The 24,626-nt window shown below is 38.0% G+C and overlaps 1 protein-coding gene across 1 annotated transcript in view; it reads left to right on the top strand.

Annotated features, from left to right (window-relative positions):
• Positions 1–5,858: 5,858 nt before the first annotated feature.
• LOC115116266 (gamma-adducin-like) overlaps positions 5,859–24,626 on the top strand; it is a gene marked incomplete at its 3' end in the record, with an annotated part of 57,296 nt that continues 38,528 nt past the window's right edge. Inside the window, exon 1 of the mRNA XM_065015071.1 lies at positions 5,859–6,221. The remainder of the gene's footprint in view (positions 6,222–24,626) is intronic.

The raw sequence follows: 24,626 nt of genomic DNA, 5'->3' as shown, positions 1-24,626 counted from the left end.
AAAGTCTGTATTTCCACTGTTACCTGTTCCACCTTTTCATAGTTCATACAGTCGACTCTACAGTATTGTAGAGGTGGTCTCCCCTGCTCTCCCCCTGCACTCAGTTCATGTCACATTCAAGATCAACCTTGTCAACTTGACCCAGAGTAGCACCTCTCATCTCTTGGTCCAGTTAACTACGACAGAACGGCTACAACTCTGATTGTTTTGGAGTGCTTGAACTCCTTCCAAAACCTTGTTTCGTCCTCATCTACACACACACACACACACACACACACACACACACACACACACACACACACACACACACAACCATCTCCATCCACATCAATACAGGAAGAAGGTGGAGTAGCCAATCGCTGAGTAAACACAGCAGGACCCCTCCCCTCTCTCCATTAGCTCTCCACTCGGTCTCCCCCTTCTCTCCATTATCTCTCCACTATGTCTCCCCCTTCTCTCCATTATCTCTCCACTCTGTCTCCCCCTCTCTCCATTATCTCTCCATTCTGTCTCCCCCTTCTCTCCATTATCTTTCCTCCCTGTCTCCCCCGTCTCTCCATTATCTTTCCTCTCTGTCTCCCCCGTCTCTCCATTATCTTTCCTCTCTGTCTCCCCCTTCTCTCCATTATCTTTCCTCTCTGTCTCCCCCTTCTCTCCATTATCTCTCAACTATTTCTCCCCCGTCTCTCCATTACCTTCCTCTCTGTCTCCCCCTTCTCTCCATTATCTTTCCACTGTCTCCCCCTTCTCTCCCTCCTTCTCCACATTATCTCCACTCTGTCTGAGTGTGTGTGTGTTTACTAGTGTCATAATACACACAGCTGCACAGACACTGAATGCATTGTTCAGTGTCCCAGGAAATGAACCAAACGTAGTTACCCTGCGTTAAACATTACCCTGACATTACTGTAACACACACACACATATATACAGTATATTCATGCTACACACACACCACAGCTGCTGCTACCAGACTCTTGTTTAGAACTGCTAATACTGAACAATTGAAATACTTGCCCCCAACACCCCCTGCCCTGATACATGTGTAAATATTGGACTATAAATTGTGCCTTCCTGTATTATACTTATGCTAGAATGTTTATTCTGTTCTACTGAGCCATTTACTTTATGTTCCTATCTTTTATTGTTTGTTATTGTTGTTGCATTGTCAAAAAGGAACCTGCCAGTAAGCATCGAGTTGGACAGTGTATACCATGAGTATCCTGTACAACTGGAAACACACCCCCTCTGACAGCATTACCCTCTACCCTGAAACACATACCTCTGGAACATGGATTAGTGGGTTACTTAGGATCGCTGTCCTAGAAATATAAACCTAGACTGGTTGTAGTGTGTTAATACAGGCGTGGCAGCTCTGGGGGTGTGTTCTCTATGTCATGATGACATACTGCTCTGTTGTGTTCAGACCTGTAGAAGTACAGATTGGTAGCCTGAAACCCAAACTAAATACTGCTATCTTTCACTATGGTTTCACTTCATGGAGGTACAGAAGGGATAGTAAAACAGAGCAATATTCAGTTCAGAGTCCAGGTTAATAGATTACAGGTGGAGGGAGAAGGTTTTTAGCCTGGGGGACAGATATGTTTGCTCTGTTAGCTTTAGGTGATTCATGTGATGTCTCCCTGTAATGCTCTTAACCTGTCAACCCTAACCTGCGGTCTCTGTTAGTCCTCCTACTGACCACCATCACACTACCTCTGTTAGTCCTCCTACTGACCACTATGACACTACACTATCTCTGTTAGTCCTAATGACCACTATTACACTACAGTATCTCTGTTAGTTAGTGTAGTGTCATAGTGGTCATTAGGAAGACTAACTAACAGAGATAGTGTAGTGTCATAGTGGTCAGTAAGAGGACTAACTAACAGAGATAGTGTAGTGTCATAGTGGTCATTAGGAAGACTAACTAACAGAGATAGTGTAGTGTCATAGTGGTCATTAGGAAGACTAACTAACAGAGATAGTGTAGTGTCATAGTGGTCAGTAAGAGGACTAACTAACAGAGATAGTATAGTGGTCATTAGGAAGACTAACTAACAGAGATAGTGTAGTGTCATAGTGGTCAGTAAGAGGACTAACTAACAGAGATAGTGTAGTGTCGTAGTGGTCATTAGGAAGACTAACTAACAGAGATAGTGTAGTGTCATAGTGGTCATTAGGAAGACTAACTAACAGAGATAGTGTAGTGTCATAGTGGTCAGTAAGAGGACTAACTAACAGAGATAGTGTAGTGTCATAGTGGTCATTAGGAAGACTAACTAACAGAGATAGTGTAGTGTCATAGTGGTCATTAGGAAGACTAACTAACAGAGATAGTGTAGTGTCATAGTGGTCATTAGGAAGACTAACTAACAGAGATAGTGTAGTGTCATAGTGGTCAGTAAGAGGACTAACTAACAGAGATAGTGTAGTGTCATAGTGGTCATTAGGAAGACTAACTAACAGAGATAGTGTAGTGTCATAGTGGTCATTAGGAAGACTAACTAACAGAGATAGTGTAGTGTCATAGTGGTCATTAGGAAGACTAACTAACAGAGATAGTGTAGTGTCATAGTGGTCAGTAAGAGGACTAACTAACAGAGATAGTGTAGTGTCATAGTGGTCAGTAAGAGGACTAACTAACAGAGATAGTGTAGTGTCATAGTGGTCATTAGGAAGACTAACTAACAGAGATAGTGTAGTGTCATAGTGGTCATTAGGAAGACTAACTAACAGAGATAGTGTAGTGTCATAGTGGTCATTAGGAAGACTAACTAACAGAGATAGTGTAGTGTCATAGTGGTCAGTAAGAGGACTAACTAACAGAGATAGTGTAGTGTCATAGTGGTCAGTAAGAGGACTAACTAACAGAGATAGTGTAGTGTCATAGTGGTCATTAGGAAGACTAACTAACAGAGATAGTGTAGTGTCATAGTGGTCATTAGGAAGACTAACTAACAGAGATAGTGTAGTGTCATAGTGGTCATTAGGAAGACTAACTAACAGAGATAGTGTAGTGTCATAGTGGTCAGTAAGAGGACTAACTAACAGAGATAGTGTAGTGTCATAGTGGTCAGTAAGAGGACTAACTAACAGAGATAGTGTAGTGTCATAGTGGTCATTAGGAAGACTAACTAACAGAGATAGTGGAGTGTCATAGTGGTCAGAAGCTTCTAAAGCCATGACATCATTTTCTGGAATTTTCCAAGCTGTTTAAAGGCACAGTCAACTTAGTGTATGTAAACTTCTGACCCACTGAAATTGTGATACAGTGAATTATAAGTGAAATAATCTGTCTGAAAAATTACTTGTGTCATGCACAAAGTAGATGTCCTAACCGACTTGCCAAAACTATAGTTTGTTAACAAGACATTTGTGGAGTGGTTGAAAAACGAGTTTTAATGACTCCAACATAAGTGTATGTAAACTTCCGACTTCAACTGTACATTTATATTCCGGACTGATATTTCTTCATTAGTTTATTTTATTTTTGGGAGTTTGGGTGTATTGTTAGGTATTACTGCACTGCTGGAGCAACATAAGCATTTCCCAACACCTGTGATAACATCTGCAAAACATGTGAAACGCGACAAATCAAATTGGATTTGATTTTGGTCCATTAACATTAATATTTTCTAAAAAATAAACGTAAAAATGTTTTTAAAAACGTTCAAATGTAATGAAAATGTATATTTTCTTTAGTTTATCATACCAACATAGATACAACAAGTTGATCGTGATATGATTAAGAGAAAATGAACCCCTATTAAGGTGTGATGCCTGGCCTTAAGACAATATGTAGAATTTACAATAGACTTTTGTTTTACCTCAGTTTCAGTCAGCTGGTTTCTCCTTTCTCCCTGGTATATTATTTCATGAATACAATGAGCAAAGTCATGGCTGCTTGGCCTCTTCCTTGTCTTAAACTCTTAGTAAGCAGCCCGTATCCATGGTAATGTGACATATGAGCAGAGCCAATGACCAACACTAGCTGTCCTTTCTAAACGCTGTGTTTTATCGAGCCCATTGATTGTCGTTGGGTAGTCAGTGTGTGTTGTTGAGTGGTAGGGGATGAGAGATCCGGACTCAGGGCTGGTGGTGCCAGCTGGGGATGGCATTAGACTGTTGAGTTATACAGTAAACACTCAGTCAGTTGGCATGAAGGGTGACAGAGCCCATCCAATGCTCTGAATTGATTGAGTTGGTCTTGAGGCTATATGTAGTATTTTGCAGAATAGTGTAAAGGCTAAGCTGCTGGATGGTTTGGTTATCTGTGGGACCAATGGCCCGGCTGCGTTCCCCTCCTGTTAATTGATGATAAGCTTGCAAGTGTGTGTGTGTGTGTGTGTGTGTGTGTGTGTGCGCAGAGTATTACATCACAAGGAAGAAGATTTGTCCATCAATATTTAATCACAACCACTCTAATCTTAACCACATTCACTGACATTTAATAACTCACACAAATACACACACACACACTAACACACACATGTATAAAAAAAAAACCTCTTCCTGGGGTCCACACAGAACATGAAACATGACATAATACAGAACATTAATAGACCAGAACAGCTCAAGGACAGAAGTACATTTAAAAACAGCACACAGCCTACATCAATGCATACACACAATATCTAGGTCAAATAGGGGAAAGGAGTTGTGTAATACCCTTTTTCTGACACACACACACACACACACACACCCTCTAATCTTTCACACAGCCCTGTCAAATCTAACACCCTATCCACCCACCACAACACAGTCACCACTGTCTCCATGATCAAAGCGAGGGATGTCTCCTCTACCACAGTCAAGTAGAACTCTTTCAGACTGTCTTCTGCTTATGGTTCTATTCTCTATGTAGTCTAATGCACTACTGTTGACCAGAGCAAAGGGTCGTCTTCTGTTTCCATAGCTACCAGAGCAAAGGGTCGTCTTCTGTTTCCAAAGCATTTACTTCATACTAAGACAGTCTTACTCAAAGACTGATCTAGGATCAGCTTACTCTCGCTGGGCCGGTTTCCTGGGCACAGATTAAGCCTGTAGACTAAAAAACATGTTCAATGGAGATTCTTCATTGGAGGTTTTTCTGTCAAGACTCGGGTTAATGTGTGTCTGGGGAAAGTATGATTCCATGTATAACCTCTTGGAAATGTTGTAATGGAGTATTGCACAATAGGAAGACCATCCCTTTTGATTTCCTCTCTCAGCTGAAGACACAGGACTCAATAACACACAAGAGAGTTAGTCCCCAAGAACCAGGCTGAAACCTCATTGATAAGGAGCCACATTTGATTTACAGCCTTGACCTGATAAACTGGATGATAAAGGTCTATTGTTTAGGCTGCGGCCTGCAGAAATGTGGTCACGCTGTGCTTCTGTAGACACACACACACACACACACAAAATGTTCTCTAGCTAGGTACACTCAATGCTCTAGCTAGCTACCTCCCTAGATATGCACAATGCCTCCTCCTCCAGTACAGTGGGTATGTAGAACATGGCAAATAGAAACGGTGGGGGGGTGTTACCTTAGAGCGACAGTGTGTTAGCGATGTGCCATGGTGATTTGTAACCTGACAGTATACTTCCAAAACACTGCCCTATAATACTGCTGCGAGAGGGAAGGAGAGAGAGAGAGAGAACAAGTAAAAAGAGAGAATGAGAGAGAGAGAGAAAGAGAAGAGTTAGAATAAGAGCAGGAGAGAGGGAAAGCGAGATGGGAGGGAACCAGTGTGTGACAGCCGGCCCCTGATTGGTCAGACTGCAGTGTGTGTTCCCTCAGTGGGCAGAGGATTAAGCCTATCACGTGGTTCCTTTAGCTCCTTTTCACACAAACACACCCACACACACACAGCTGTTGAAATGTCTTTCTCCTCCGCTGCGGTCACAGCAGCCAAAGCAGCGAGAGAGTGGAGTGTGTGTGGCAGTCGAATCTGGGACTAGCAGCAACTCTGTTGTCTTCAGGCAGTTCATTTTTTGGTTTGGTCCAGGACCAACATATAGGATCAACTGGAGAAGGGAGACGAAGAAGCAGTGAACGGACTGTTTTTTTTCTCTCTCCTTCTCGCTCTCCCTCTTTTTATTTTTCATCAGCGTCCTGGTGGATCTACTCTGGGATTTCTAAACGAGGCGAGGAAGTAGACATGCGTTTTGACTGGCGTTTCTATTCCAGGTTCTCTCAGATTCACTGACTGAGTACAAGGGGACACAATAAGGTCAGTTAGCTAAGCGTGTTTCTTTGTGTGTGTACTACAGACTTGACTATTCCTACTGAATTGAATGTGAAACCTATTTGAGCACTAAACTACGAGGTCAGTTAGCTGAAGCCTGTTTCTTTGTGTATGTTATTGACTGTCACTATCCCTACTTCAACTGCATGAGTTGACTGAACACATTTCAATCTGTGAGCTGTGATTGGGATTTCAAGCCGTTTGTTCAACTGCCAATTTAAGGGTGAATTCCTGGCTTCCAGGATGAACACCCGTTGGTTGTGTTGCCTCTCTCTCTCTCTCTCTCAACATGCTTAGCACTGAGTCAATGGAGACTAGGTAGATTAGTTGTACTCATCAGCTAAACAGTAGGAATGCATACTGCTCAGTACACTAATATACTACCTAGAGGTCTGAAGAGTACAGCTTGTTCTCTGCTTACAGTGCATCGTCAAAGTTCAAGTTAAAACGCTTAACTGTCCAGTAAGGGTGGAACGGACGTTTCTGATTGGCTTGCATGGCTCGGTTACAGCCACAATCCAACCTGGCCAGGCCTACGTAACTTAACTTCACAGCAGCCACGTCATAGATGATGTACATTACGTGGTTACAACACCATGCTTTCTCGTAGATTATTCAGTGGGGTTTTGTGTCCTCACTCTGTTTATTTTGAAAGCGCACACACACCCCGCCCACCTACAATGTGTACGGCCACGCAGCACAGTAGATAGCCATCTATAATTAGTGTGTGGGATTGTTTCCTGGTATTGTTCCCGTACGGTCGGCAACGCGACCCAAAAGCCTCACCCTATTAATAGGGGTGATGGCTAAAAGAGAGGCCGTAGAATCCAGCAGGCATGATAACAAATAGTAGAGAGGGGATGAGGTGTGAGAGAGAAAGAGAGGGAAACTGTATATAGAGATAATATAACATTTGGAATGTCTCTATTCCTTTGTAATGTTTACTTTGTTTATATTGTTGATTTCACTTTTGTTTATCTGTTTCACTTGCTTTGGCAATGTTAACATATGTTTCCCAAGCCAATAAAGCCCTTTGAATTGAATTGAGTGGGGGGGAGGGAGGAAGAGGTGGGGACACTAGCAGGATAGCTGTCAACAGAAGAGAGGAGGGGTAAGGTGTGTAGGACTGTATGGAAAGCATTCTAATCTGTCCTCCCTGCTGGAGTTAGTTCAAGGCTAAATGTCATCCTGACATGAGGTGAGGTAACTGGAGTAATGAAGAGAGAATACCACTATGCACATTTGTGATTTATTCGGGCTTCCTGGATAAGCTTTAGTTTCAGTCAAAGCGTTGACCTTTCCTCAGACCACACTCTCCTCCACATAGTGACACATTATGTCTGAAGCCGTGGAAGGGGTGTGTGGCCGGTGGCGGAGCAGTAGGCCAAAGGTTGAAAGGTCGATAGGTCAGAGATTGCTGTTACTTTGCTTCAGGCAACCAGTCGAGACCAACCGGATAACAGTCACAGTCTGGTGCTCCTTAAGCAGTCTCTTGAGTCAAAACGGTTTTTTGCGGTCAGCATGGTATGCTTCCCCTGAGTAGTTTATATTTATTTATTTATTTATTTATTTTGTTGATCAATTTGATCTGACAAAGCTTTGTCGTCTGTCAACAGAGACACAAGACTGAAATAAACTGCTTTAGGTGGTGCCTCATTGACAGTCCAATCGTGTCAGTGTTTTTAAATGTATTTTATTCTAAATCATGTGAACTCACCTTTGACCTCTCACCCCCTAACTCTGGTTCCGAAACTAAATGTCATGCTGTGTGAAACTCCCGCCGGGTGACCCGAGTGACGGGGACGTTGGGAAGGGGACAAAGGGAACATTGAGGACGCAGGAGGGAGCGCTCTGGGAACTGGGCATCTTGTGACTGGGTACTGAGCAGGGATACTGCTGTCCTGTGTTTATCTGGGTCTGTGGTTGTGTTGTGGTTTTACGGGGAGCCTTGTGTTGTAAGCACTGACCGAAGTGTGTGTCTGTGTGTGTGAGCCTGTCTGCTGCTTCTATTGTGGTTGTGTAGATATTCAATACAGGTTGGGATACCTCGTGAAAGAGGTGTGTGTGCTTAGCTAGTTCTTCTGTGGTTGTGTAGATATTCCATTCATACTGGGATACCTCGTGAAAGAGCTAGTTCTTCTGTGGTTGTGCTTATTCCATTCATACTGCTAAAGTTCTAGTTCTTCTGTGGTTGTGCGGTTATTCCATTCATACTGGGATACCTCGTGAAAGAGGTGTGTGTGCTTAGCTAATTCTTCTGTGGTTGTGCGGTTATTCCATTCATACTGGGGGACTTGTGTTCGTAGCAGAGGGGGAGTCTGGTGTTGTCAACACTGGGGGGTAAAGGGGGGTGAGGGGCTGTGCAACTTTATTTTGGCAACTCCACAGCTGTTCGGGATTGACCCCAGAGGATTGCACTCATCCAGCAGGTCCTCTGTCGTTCTCACATTCACCATGCTCTCTCTTTCTCTCTCTTTCTATGCCTTTCTCTCCCTCCCTCCCTCTTACTCTCTCACTCTCGGGATCTCATACTGTCTCTCTTCTCCGTCTCTACCTCTCTTTTGTTTTCATCTATCAATTCACTGCTGCTTTCCTACAGTATAAGGCCTGTGTCTTTATTCTGGTCTGGTCTCTCTCTCTCATATCCCTACTCCGCATAGAATCTCTCTCTTTCTCTCCCCCTCTCTCTCTCGTATCCCTACTCTGCATAGAATCTCTCTTTCTCTCCCCCTCTCTCTCTCGTATCCCTACTCCCCATAGAATCTCTCTCTTTCTCTCTCTCTCTCGTATCTCTACTCTGCATAGAATCTCTCTCTTTCTCTCCCCCTCTCTCTCTCGTATCCCTACTCTGCATAGAATCTCTCTCTTTCTCTCCCCCTCTCTCTCTCGTATCCCTACTCTGCATAGAATCTCTCTTTCTCTCTCCCTCTCTCTCGTATCCCTACTCTGCATAGAATCTCTCTTTCTCTCTCCCTCTCTCTCGTATCCCTACTCTGCATAGATTCTCTCTTTCTCTCTCCCTCTCTCTCTCATATCCCTACTCCCCATAGAATCTCTCTCTTTCTCTCTCTCTCTCGTATCCCTACTCTGCATAGATTCTCTCTTTCTCTCTCCCTCTCTCTCTCATATCCCTACTCCCCATAGAATCTCTCTCTTTCTCTCTCTCTCTCGTATCCCTACTCCCCATAGAATCTCTCTCTCTCTCGTATCCCTACACTGCATAGAATCTCTCTTTCTCTCTCCCTCTCTCTCGTATCCCTACTCCCCATAGAATGACATATTGACTGTATAACTGTCAGCAGGGTAGCTATAGTCAGCGGGGTAGTTGTAGTCAGCAGGGTAGCTGTAGTCCTAAGGCCTGTGTCTTTATAGTTGGCTGTATAGTAGCCTGTCTGCCCTCTGCAGTTTCATTCAATAAACCAGGGCATGGCTTTGGGAAAGGGTGAATTTAATACACACACGCAATCACATACAGACACAATGATACCACACACACACACACACACACAGAGGGGGTGTATTGAATGTGATGTTATGTAACCGTCAGGGAGAGTTGTCCAGCTGCTTTGACTTGAACAGATTCTTCTAGCTGGGATTTTATTAATGTCCATGTAAATTACAGAGTGGAGGGAGGGAGGGAGGGAGGGAGGGGGTGAGGGGGGGGGGAGGGAGGGAGGGAGGGGAGGGAGGGAGAAGGTTGGTTTGGAGTTCTGCCACAGAAGAAACATAAGTGTTCCAATGTGTGATGATTCAGCTGATAAAGAGAGTCATGTCAGCTCCAGCCAAGCCTAAGTGGAGCAGTGGCTTGATATCAAGAAGCTGACGCAATGTTGACCTTCCTAAATGTCATACAGGTTAACATAAAAGTCTCATATACTGTAGTCCTACATTACAGCCCATATTAGACAGGATATTAAGTCTCATATACTGTAGTCCTACATTACAGCCCATATTATATTAGACAGGATAGTAAGTGTCATACTGTAGTCCTACATTACAGTCCATATTATATTAGACAGGATAGTAAGTGTCATACTGTAGTCCTACATTACAGTCCATATTATATTAGACAGGATAGTAAGTCTCATACTGTAGTCCTACATTACAGTCCATATTAGACAGGATAGTAAGTGTCATATACTGTAGTCCTACATTACAGTCCATATTAGACAGGATAGTAAGTGTCATATACTGTAGTCCTACATTACAGTCCATATTAGACAGGATAGTAAGTCTCATATACTGTAGTCCTACATTACAGTCCATATTATATTAGACAGGATAGTAAGTCTCATACTGTAGTCCTACATTACAGTCCATATTAGACAGGATAGTAAGTGTCATATACTGTAGTCCTACATTACAGTCCATATTAGACAGGATAGTAAGTCTCATACTGTAGTCCTACATTACAGCCCATATTATATTAGACAGGATAGTAAGTCTCATATACTGTAGTCCTACATTACAGCCCATATTAGACAGGATATTAAGTCTCATATACTGTAGTCCTACATTACAGCCCATATTATATTAGACAGGATAGTAAGTGTCATACTGTAGTCCTACATTACAGTCCATATTATATTAGACAGGATAGTAAGTGTCATACTGTAGTCCTACATTACAGTCCATATTAGACAGGATAGTAAGTGTCATATACTGTAGTCCTACATTACAGCCCATATTATATTAGACAGGATAGTAATTCTCATATACTGTAGTCCTACATTACAGTCCATATTATATTAGACAGGATAGTAAGTCTCATACTGTAGTCCTACATTACAGCCCATATTAGACAGGATAGTAAGTGTCATATACTGTAGTCCTACATTACAGTCCATATTATATTAGACAGGATAGTAAGTGTCATATACTGTAGTCCTACATTACAGTCCATATTATATTAGACAGGATATTAAGTCTCATATACTGTAGTCCTACATTACAGTCCATATTAGACAGGACATTAAGTGTCATATACTGTAGTCCTACATTACAGTCCATATTAGACAGGATAGTAAGTGTCATATACTGTAGTCCTACATTACAGTCCATATTAGACAGGATAGTAAGTCTCATACTGTAGTCCTACATTACAGCCCATATTATATTAGACAGGATAGTAAGTCTCATATACTGTAGTCCTACATTACAGCCCATATTAGACAGGATAGTAAGTCTCATACTGTAGTCCTACATTACAGCCCATATTATATTAGACAGGATAGTAAGTCTCATACTGTAGTCCTACATTACAGTCCATATTATATTAGACAGGATAGTAAGTCTCATACTGTAGTCCTACATTACAGTCCATATTAGACAGGATATTAAGTCTCATACTGTAGTCCTACATTACAGCCCATATTATATTAGACAGGATAGTAAGTCTCATACTGTAGTCCTACATTACAGTCCATATTATATTAGACAGGATAGTAAGTCTCATACTGTAGTCCTACATTACAGTCCATATTAGACAGGATAGTAAGTGTCATATACTGTAGTCCTACATTACAGTCCATATTAGACAGGATAGTAAGTGTCATATACTGTAGTCCTACATTACAGTCCATATTAGACAGGATAGTAAGTCTCATACTGTAGTCCTACATTACAGCCCATATTATATTAGACAGGATAGTAATTCTCATATACTGTAGTCCTACATTACAGTCCATATTATATTAGACAGGATAGTAAGTCTCATACTGTAGTCCTACATTACAGCCCATATTAGACAGGATAGTAAGTGTCATATACTGTAGTCCTACATTACAGTCCATATTATATTAGACAGGATAGTAAGTGTCATATACTGTAGTCCTACATTACAGTCCATATTATATTAGACAGGATATTAAGTCTCATATACTGTAGTCCTACATTACAGTCCATATTAGACAGGACATTAAGTGTCATATACTGTAGTCCTACATTACAGTCCATATTATATTAGACAGGATAGTAAGTCTCATACTGTAGTCCTACATTACAGTCCATATTAGACAGGATAGTAAGTCTCATACTGTAGTCCTACATTACAGTCCATATTATATTAGACAGGATAGTAAGTCTCATATACTGTAGTCCTACATTACAGTCCATATTATATTAGACAGGATAGTAAGTCTCATACTGTGGTCCTACATTACAGCCCATATTAGACAGGATAGTAAGTGGCATATACTGTAGTCCTACATTACAGTCCATATTATATTAGACAGGATAGTAAGTGTCATATACTGTAGTCCTACATTACAGTCCATATTATATTAGACAGGATATTAAGTCTCATATACTGTAGTCCTACATTACAGTCCATATTAGACAGGATAGTAAGTCTCATACTGTAGTCCTACATTACAGTCCATATTATATTAGACAGGATAGTAAGTGTCATACTGTAGTCCTACATTACAGTCCATATTAGACAGGATAGTAAGTCCTGTAGTCCTACATTACAGCCCATATTATATTAGACAGGATAGTAATTCTCATATACTGTAGTCCTACATTACAGTCCATATTATATTAGACAGGATAGTAAGTCTCATACTGTAGTCCTACATTACAGCCCATATTAGACAGGATAGTAAGTGTCATATACTGTAGTCCTACATTACAGTCCATATTATATTAGACAGGATAGTAAGTCTCATATACTGTAGTCCTACATTACAGCCCATATTATATTAGACAGGATATTAAGTCTCATATACTGTAGTCCTACATTACAGCCCATATTATATTAGACAGGATAGTAAGTCTCATACTGTAGTCCTACATTACAGCCCATATTATATTAGACAGGATAGTAAGTCTCATACTGTAGTCCTACATTACAGTCCATATTAGACAGGATAGTAAGTCTCATACTGTAGTCCTACATTACAGTCCATATTATATTAGACAGGATAGTAAGTCTCATATACTGTAGTCCTACATTACAGTCCATATTATATTAGACAGGATAGTAAGTCTCATACTGTAGTCCTACATTACAGTCCATATTAGACAGGATATTAAGTCTCATACTGTAGTCCTACATTACAGCCCATATTATATTAGACAGGATAGTAAGTCTCATACTGTAGTCCTACATTACAGTCCATATTATATTAGACAGGATAGTAAGTCTCATACTGTAGTCCTACATTACAGCCCATATTATATTAGACAGGATAGTAAGTCTCATATACTGTAGTCCTACATTACAGCCCATATTATATTAGACAGGATATTAAGTCTCATATACTGTAGTCCTACATTACAGCCCATATTATATTAGACAGGATAGTAAGTCTCATACTGTAGTCCTACATTACAGCCCATATTATATTAGACAGGATAGTAAGTCTCATATACTGTAGTCCTACATTACAGCCCATATTATATTAGACAGGATAGTAAGTCTCATACTGTAGTCCTACATTACAGTCCATATTAGACAGGATAGTAAGTCTCATACTGTAGTCCTACATTACAGTCCATATTATATTAGACAGGATAGTAAGTCTCATATACTGTAGTCCTACATTACAGTCCATATTATATTAGACAGGATAGTAAGTCTCATACTGTAGTCCTACATTACAGTCCATATTAGACAGGATAGTAAGTGTCATATACTGTAGTCCTACATTACAGTCCATATTATATTAGACAGGATAGTAAGTGTCATATACTATAGTCCTACATTACAGTCCATATTATATTAGACAGGATATTAAGTCTCATATACTGTAGTCCTACATTACAGTCCATATTAGACAGGATAGTAAGTCTCATACTGTAGTCCTACATTACAGCCCATATTATATTAGACAGGATAGTAAGTCTCATATACTGTAGTCCTACATTACAGTCCATATTATATTAGACAGGATAGTAAGTCTCATACTGTAGTCCTACATTACAGTCCATATTAGACAGGATATTAAGTCTCATACTGTAGTCCTACATTACAGCCCATATTATATTAGACAGGATAGTAAGTCTCATATACTGTAGTCCTACATTACAGCCCATATTATATTAGACAGGATATTAAGTCTCATATACTGTAGTCCTACATTACAGCCCATATTATATTAGACAGGATAGTAAGTCTCATACTGTAGTCCTACATTACAGCCCATATTATATTAGACAGGATAGTAAGTCTCATATACTGTAGTCCTACATTACAGCCCATATTATATTAGACAGGATAGTAAGTCTCATACTGTAGTCCTACATTACAGTCCATATTAGACAGGATAGTAAGTCTCATACTGTAGTCCTATTACAGTCCATATTATATTAGACAGGATAGTAAGTCTCATATACTGTAGTCCTACATTACAGTCCATATTATATTAGACAGGATAGTAAGTCTCATACTGTAGTCCTACATTACAGCCCATATTAGACAGGATAGTAAGTGTCATATACTGTAGTCCTACATTACAGTCCATATTATATTAGACAGGATAGTAAGTCTCATACTGTAGTCCTACATTACAGTCCATATTAGACAGGATAGTAAGTCTCATACTGTAGTCCTACATTACAGTCCATATTAGACAGGATAGTAAGTCTCATACTGTAGTCCTACATTACAGCCCATATTATATTAGACAGGATAGTAAGTCTCATATACTGTAGTCCTACATTACAGTCCATATTATATTAGACAGGATAGTAAGTCTCATACTGTAGTCCTACATTACAGTCCATATTAGACAGGATATTAAGTCTCATACTGTAGTCCTACATTACAGCCCATATTATATTAGACAGGATAGTAAGTCTCATATACTGTAGTCCTACATTACAGCCCATATTATATTAGACAGGATATTAAGTCTCATATACTGTAGTCCTACATTACAGCCCATATTATATTAGACAGGATAGTAAGTCTCATACTGTAGTCCTACATTACAGCCCATATTATATTAGACAGGATAGTAAGTCTCATATACTGTAGTCCTACATTACAGCCCATATTATATTAGACAGGATAGTAAGTCTCATACTGTAGTCCTACATTACAGTCCATATTAGACAGGATAGTAAGTCTCATACTGTAGTCCTACATTACAGTCCATATTATATTAGACAGGATAGTAAGTCTCATATACTGTAGTCCTACATTACAGTCCATATTATATTAGACAGGATAGTAAGTCTCATACTGTAGTCCTACATTACAGCCCATATTAGACAGGATAGTAAGTGTCATATACTGTAGTCCTACATTACAGTCCATATTATATTAGACAGGATAGTAAGTGTCATATACTATAGTCCTACATTACAGTCCATATTATATTAGACAGGATATTAAGTCTCATATACTGTAGTCCTACATTACAGTCCATATTATATTAGACAGGATAGTAAGTCTCATACTGTAGTCCTACATTACAGCCCATATTATATTAGACAGGATAGTAAGTCTCATATACTGTAGTCCTACATTACAGTCCATATTATATTAGACAGGATAGTAAGTCTCATACTGTAGTCCTACATTACAGTCCATATTAGACAGGATATTAAGTCTCATACTGTAGTCCTACATTACAGCCCATATTATATTAGACAGGATAGTAAGTCTCATATACTGTAGTCCTACATTACAGCCCATATTATATTAGACAGGATATTAAGTCTCATATACTGTAGTCCTACATTACAGCCCATATTATATTAGACAGGATAGTAAGTCTCATACTGTAGTCCTACATTACAGCCCATATTATATTAGACAGGATAGTAAGTCTCATATACTGTAGTCCTACATTACAGTCCATATTATATTAGACAGGATAGTAAGTCTCATACTGTAGTCCTACATTACAGTCCATATTAGACAGGATAGTAAGTCTCATACTGTAGTCCTACATTACAGTCCATATTATATTAGACAGGATAGTAAGTCTCATACTGTAGTCCTACATTACAGCCCATATTATATTAGACAGGATAGTAAGTCTCATACTGTAGTCCTACATTACAGTCCATATTATATTAGACAGGATAGTAAGTCTCATACTGTAGTCCTACATTACAGTCCATATTAGACAGGATATTAAGTCTCATACTGTAGTCCTACATTACAGCCCATATTATATTAGACAGGATAGTAAGTCTCATACTGTAGTCCTACATTACAGTCCATATTATATTAGACAGGATAGTAAGTCTCATACTGTAGTCCTACATTACAGCCCATATTATATTAGACAGGATAGTAAGTCTCATATACTGTAGTCCTACATTACAGCCCATATTATATTAGACAGGATAGTAAGTATCATACTGTAGTCCTACATTACAGCCCATATTATATTAGACAGGATAGTAAGTCTCATATACTGTAGTCCTACATTACAGCCCATATTATATTAGACAGGATAGTAAGTCTCATACTGTAGTCCTACATTACAGTCCATATTAGACAGGATAGTAAGTCTCATACTGTAGTCCTACATTACAGTCCATATTATATTAGACAGGATAGTAAGTCTCATATACTGTAGTCCTACATTACAGTCCATATTATATTAGACAGGATAGTAAGTATCATACTGTAGTCCTACATTACAGCCCATATTATATTAGACAGGATAGTAAGTCTCATACTGTAGTCCTACATTACAGTCCATATTATATTAGACAGGATAGTAAGTCTCATACTGTAGTCCTACATTACAGTCCATATTAGACAGGATATTAAGTCTCATACTGTAGTCCTACATTACAGCCCATATTATATTAGACAGGATAGTAAGTCTCATACTGTAGTCCTACATTACAGTCCATATTATATTAGACAGGATAGTAAGTCTCATACTGTAGTCCTACATTACAGCCCATATTATATTAGACAGGATAGTAAGTCTCATATACTGTAGTCCTACATTACAGCCCATATTATATTAGACAGGATAGTAAGTCTCATACTGTAGTCCTACATTACAGTCCATATTAGACAGGATAGTAAGTCTCATACTGTAGTCCTACATTACAGTCCATATTATATTAGACAGGATAGTAAGTCTCATATACTGTAGTCCTACATTACAGTCCATATTATATTAGACAGGATAGTAAGTCTCATACTGTAGTCCTACATTACAGCCCATATTAGACAGGATAGTAAGTGTCATATACTGTAGTCCTATTACAGTCCATATTATATTAGACAGGATAGTAAGTGTCATATACTGTAGTCCTACATTACAGTCCATATTATATTAGACAGGATAGTAAGTCTCATATACTGTAGTCCTACATTACAGTCCATATTAGACAGGATAGTAAGTCTCATACTGTCCTACATTACAGCCCATATTATATTAGACAGGATAGTAAGTCTCATATACTGTAGTCCTACATTACAGTCCATATTATATTAGACAGGATAGTAAGTCTCATACTGTAGTCCTACATTACAGTCCATATTATATTAGACAGGATATTAAGTCTCATACTGTAGTCCTACATTACAGCCCATATTATATTAGACAGGATAGTAAGTCTCATACTGTAGTCCTACATTACAGTCCATATTATATTAGACAGGATAGTAAGTCTCATACTGTAGTCCTACATTACAGCCCATATTATATTAGACAGGATAGTAAGTCTCATATACTGTAGTCCTACATTACAGCCCATATTATATTAGACAGGATATTAAGTCTCATATACTGTAGTCCTACATTACAGCCCATATTATATTAGACAGGATAGTAAGTCTCATACTGTAGTCCTACATTACAGCCCATATTATATTAGACAGGATAGTAAGTCTCATACTGTAGTCCTACATTACAGTCCATATTAGACAGGATAGTAAGTCTCATACTGTAGTCCTACATTACAGTCCATATTATATTAGACAGGATAGTAAGTCTCATATACTGTAGTCCTACATTACAGTCCATATTATATTAGACAGGATAGTAAGTCTCATACTGTAGTCCTACATTACAGCCCATATTAGACAGGATAGTAAGTGTCATATACTGTAGTCCTACATTACAGTCCATATTATATTAGACAGGATAGTAAGTGTCATATACTGTAGTCCTACATTACAGTCCATATTATATTAGACAGGATATTAAGTCTCATATACTGTAGTCCTACATCCATACAGTCCATATACTGTATATTATCCATATTAGACAGGATAGTAAGTCTCATATACTGTAGTCCTACATTACAGTCCATATTAGACAGGATAGTAAGTCTCATACTGTAGTCCTACATTACAGTCCATATTATATTAGACAGGATAGTAAGTCTCATATACTGTAGTCCTACATTACAGTCCATATTATATTAGACAGGATAGTAAGTCTCATACTGTAGTCCTACATTACAGTCCATATTAGACAGGATATTAAGTCTCATACTGTAGTCCTACATTACAGCCCATATTATATTAGACAGGATAGTAAGTCTCATACTGTAGTCCTACATTACAGTCCATATTATATTAGACAGGATAGTAAGTAAGTCTCATACTGTAGTCCTACATTACAGCCCATATTATATTAGACAGGATAGTAAGTCTCATATACTGTAGTCCTACATTACAGCCCATATTATATTAGACAGGATATTAAGTCTCATATACTGTAGTCCTACATTACAGCCCATATTATATTAGACAGGATAGTAAGTCTCATACTGTAGTCCTACATTACAGCCCATATTATATTAGACAGGATAGTAAGTCTCATACTGTAGTCCTACATTACAGTCCATATTATATTAGACAGGATAGTAAGTCTCATACTGTAGTCCTACATTACAGTCCATATTAGACAGGATAGTAAGTCTCATACTGTAGTCCTACATTACAGTCCATATTATATTAGACAGGATAGTAAGTCTCATATACTGTAGTCCTACATTACAGTCCATATTAGACAGGATAGTAAGTGTCATATACTGTAGTCCTACATTACAGTCCATATTATATTAGACAGGATATTAAGTCTCATATACTGTAGTCCTACATTACAGTCCATATTAGACAGGATAGTAAGTCTCATACTGTAGTCCTACATTACAGTCCATATTATATTAGACAGGATAGTAAGTCTCATACTGTAGTCCTACATTACAGTCCATATTAGACAGGATATTAAGTCTCATACTGTAGTCCTACATTACAGCCCATATTATATTAGACAGTATAGTAAGTCTCATACTGTAGTCCTACATTACAGTCCATATTATATTAGACAGGATAGTAAGTCTCATACTGTAGTCCTACATTACAGCCCATATTATATTAGACAGGATATTAAGTCTCATATACTGTAGTCCTACATTACAGCCCATATTATATTAGACAGGATAGTAAGTCTCATACTGTAGTCCTACATTACAGCCCATATTATATTAGACAGGATAGTAAGTCTCATATACTGTAGTCCTACATTACAGCCCATATTATATTAGACAGGATAGTAAGTCTCATACTGTAGTCCTACATTACAGTCCATATTAGACAGGATAGTAAGTCTCATACTGTAGTCCTACATTACAGTCCATATTATATTAGACAGGATAGTAAGTCTCATATACTGTAGTCCTACATTACAGTCCATATTATATTAGACAGGATAGTAAGTCTCATACTGTAGTCCTACATTACAGCCCATATTATATTAGACAGGATAGTAAGTCTCATATACTGTAGTCCTACATTACAGTCCATATTATATTAGACAGGATAGTAAGTCTCATATACTGTAGTCCTACATTACAGTCCATATTATATTAGACAGGATATTAAGTCTCATATACTGTAGTCCTACATTACAGTCCATATTAGACAGGATAGTAAGTCTCATACTGTAGTCCTACATTACAGCCCATATTATATTAGACAGGATAGTAAGTCTCATATACTGTAGTCCTACATTACAGTCCATATTATATTAGACAGGATAGTAAGTCTCATACTGTAGTCCTACATTACAGTCCATATTAGACAGGATATTAAGTCTCATACTGTAGTCCTACATTACAGCCCATATTATATTAGACAGGATAGTAAGTCTCATACTGTAGTCCTACATTACAGCCCATATTATATTAGACAGGATAGTAAGTCTCATATACTGTAGTCCTACATTACAGCCCATATTATATTAGACAGGATAGTAAGTCTCATACTGTAGTCCTACATTACAGTCCATATTAGACAGGATAGTAAGTCTCATACTGTAGTCCTACATTACAGTCCATATTATATTAGACAGGATAGTAAGTCTCATATACTGTAGTCCTACATTACAGTCCATATTATATTAGACAGGATAGTAAGTCTCATACTGTAGTCCTACATTACAGCCCATATTAGACAGGATAGTAAGTGTCATATACTGTAGTCCTACATTACAGTCCATATTATATTAGACAGGATAGTAAGTGTCATATACTGTAGTCCTACATTACAGTCCATATTATATTAGACAGGATATTAAGTCTCATATACTGTAGTCCTACATTACAGTCCATATTAGACAGGATAGTAAGTCTCATACTGTAGTCCTACATTACAGCCCATATTATATTAGACAGGATAGTAAGTCTCATATACTGTAGTCCTACATTACAGTCCATATTATATTAGACAGGATAGTAAGTCTCATACTGTAGTCCTACATTACAGTCCATATTAGACAGGATATTAAGTCTCATACTGTAGTCCTACATTACAGCCCATATTATATTAGACAGGATAGTAAGTCTCATACTGTAGTCCTACATTACAGTCTATATTATATTAGACAGGATAGTAAGTCTCATACTGTAGTCCTACATTACAGCCCATATTATATTAGACAGGATAGTAAGTCTCATATATTGTAGTCCTACATTACAGCCCATATTATATTAGACAGGATATTAAGTCTCATATACTGTAGTCCTACATTACAGCCCATATTATATTAGACAGGATAGTAAGTCTCATACTGTAGTCCTACATTACAGCCCATATTATATTAGACAGGATAGTAAGTCTCATATTGTAGTCCTACATTACAGTCCATATTATATTAGACAGGATAGTAAGTCTCATATACTGTAGTCCTACATTACAGTCCATATTATATTAGACAGGATAGTAAGTCTCATACTGTAGTCCTACATTACAGCCCATATTAGACAGGATAGTAAGTGTCATATACTGTAGTCCTACATTACAGTCCATATTATATTAGACAGGATAGTAAGTGTCATATACTGTAGTCCTACATTACAGTCCATATTATATTAGACAGGATATTAAGTCTCATATACTGTAGTCCTACATTACAGTCCATATTAGACAGGATAGTAAGTGTCATATACTGTAGTCCTACATTACAGTCCATATTAGACAGGATAGTAAGTGTCATATACTGTAGTCCTACATTACAGTCCATATTATATTAGACAGGATAGTAAGTCTCATATACTGTAGTCCTACATTACAGTCCATATTATATTAGACAGGATAGTAAGTCTCATACTGTAGTCCTACATTACAGTCCATATTAGACAGGATATTAAGTCTCATACTGTAGTCCTATATTACAGCCCATATTATATTAGACAGGATAGTAAGTCTCATACTGTAGTCCTACATTACAGTCCATATTATATTAGACAGGATAGTAAGTCTCATACTGTAGTCCTACATTACAGCCCATATTATATTAGACAGGATAGTAAGTCTCATATACTGTAGTCCTACATTACAGCCCATATTATATTAGACAGGATAGTAAGTGTCATATACTGTAGTCCTACATTACAGTCCATATTAGACAGGATAGTAAGTGTCATATACTGTAGTCCTACATTACAGTCCATATTATATTAGACAGGATAGTAAGTCTCATATACTGTAGTCCTACATTACAGTCCATATTATATTAGACAGGATAGTAAGTCTCATACTGTAGTCCTACATTACAGTCCATATTAGACAGGATATTAAGTCTCATACTGTAGTCCTATATTACAGCCCATATTATATTAGACAGGATAGTAAGTCTCATACTGTAGTCCTACATTACAGTCCATATTATATTAGACAGGATAGTAAGTCTCATACTGTAGTCCTACATTACAGCCCATATTATATTAGACAGGATAGTAAGTCTCATATACTGTAGTCCTACATTACAGCCCATATTATATTAGACAGGATATTAAGTCTCATATACCGTAGTCCTACATTACAGCCCATATTATATTAGACAGGATATTAAGTCTCATATACTGTAGTCCTACATTACAGCCCATATTATATTAGACAGGATAGTAAGTCTCATACTGTAGTCCTACATTACAGCCCATATTATATTAGACAGGATAGTAAGTCTCATACTGTAGTCCTACATTACAGTCCATATTAGACAGGATAGTAAGTCTCATACTGTAGTCCTACATTACAGTCCATATTATATTAGACAGGATAGTAAGTCTCATATACTGTAGTCCTACATTACAGTCCATATTAGACAGGATAGTAAGTGTCATATACTGTAGTCCTACATTACAGTCCATATTATATTAGACAGGATATTAAGTCTCATATACTGTAGTCCTACATTACAGTCCATATTAGACAGGATAGTAAGTCTCATACTGTAGTCCTACATTACAGCCCATATTATATTAGACAGGATAGTAAGTCTCATATACTGTAGTCCTACATTACAGTCCATATTATATTAGACAGGATAGTAAGTCTCATACTGTAGTCCTACATTACAGTCCATATTAGACAGGATATTAAGTCTCATACTGTAGTCCTACATTACAGCCCATATTATATTAGACAGGATAGTAAGTCTCATACTGTAGTCCTACATTACAGTCCATATTATATTAGACAGGATAGTAAGTCTCATACTGTAGTCCTACATTACAGCCCATATTATATTAGACAGGATAGTAAGTCTCATATACTGTAGTCCTACATTACAGCCCATATTATATTAGACAGGATATTAAGTCTCATATACTGTAGTCCTACATTACAGCCCATATTATATTAGACAGGATAGTAAGTCTCATACTGTAGTCCTACATTACAGCCCATATTATATTAGACAGGATAGTAAGTCTCATACTGTAGTCCTACATTACAGCCCATATTATATTAGACAGGATAGTAAGTCTCATACTGTAGTCCTACATTACAGTCCATATTAGACAGGATAGTAAGTCTCATACTTATCCTATTACAGTCCATATTAGACAGGATAGTAAGTCTCATACTGTAGTCCTACATTACAGCCCATATTATATTAGACAGGATAGTAAGTCTCATATACTGTAGTCCTACATTACAGTCCATATTATATTAGACAGGATAGTAAGTCTCATACTGTAGTCCTACATTACAGTCCATATTAGACAGGATATTAAGTCTCATACTGTAGTCCTACATTACAGCCCATATTATATTAGACAGGATAGTAAGTCTCATATACTGTAGTCCTACATTACAGCCCATATTATATTAGACAGGATATTAAGTGTCATATACTGTAGTCCTACATTACAGTCCATATTATATTAGACAGGATGTTAAGTCTCATATACTGTAGTCCTACATTACAGCCCATATTATATTAGACAGGATAGTAAGTCTCATACTGTAGTCCTACATTACAGCCCATATTATATTAGACAGGATATTAAGTCTCATATACTGTAGTCCTACATTACAGCCCATATTATATTAGACAGGATAGTAAGTCTCATATACTGTAGTCCTACATTACAGTCCATATTAGACAGGATAGTAAGTCTCAGTCCATATTATATTAGACAGGATATTAAGTCTCATATACTGTAGTCCTACATTACAGCCCATATTATATTAGACAGGATATTAAGTCTCATATACTGTAGTCCTACATTACAGCCCATATTATATTAGACAGGATATTAAGTCTCATATACTGTAGTCCTACATTACAGCCCATATTATATTAGACAGGATAGTAAGTCTCATACTGTAGTCCTACATTACAGCCCATATTATATTAGACAGGATAGTAAGTCTCATATACTGTAGTCCTACATTACAGTCCATATTATATTAGACAGGATATTAAGTCTCATACTGTAGTCCTACATTACAGCCCATATTAGACAGGATATTAAGTCTCATACTGTAGTCCTACATTACAGTCCATATTATATTAGACAGGATAGTAAGTCTCATACTGTAGTCCTACATTACAGCCCATATTATATTAGACAGGATATTAAGTCTCATATACTGTAGTCCTACATTACAGCCCATATTATATTAGACAGGATAGTAAGTCTCAAATACTGTAGTCCTACATTACAGTC

The sequence above is a fragment of the Oncorhynchus nerka genome, unplaced genomic scaffold (genome assembly GCF_034236695.1).
Source record: "Oncorhynchus nerka isolate Pitt River unplaced genomic scaffold, Oner_Uvic_2.0 unplaced_scaffold_1727, whole genome shotgun sequence".
NCBI classification, from domain to species: domain Eukaryota; kingdom Metazoa; phylum Chordata; class Actinopteri; order Salmoniformes; family Salmonidae; genus Oncorhynchus; species Oncorhynchus nerka.
The sequence above is the reverse complement of the archived record's forward strand: the minus strand, read 5'-3'. Positions and strand labels throughout refer to the sequence as shown.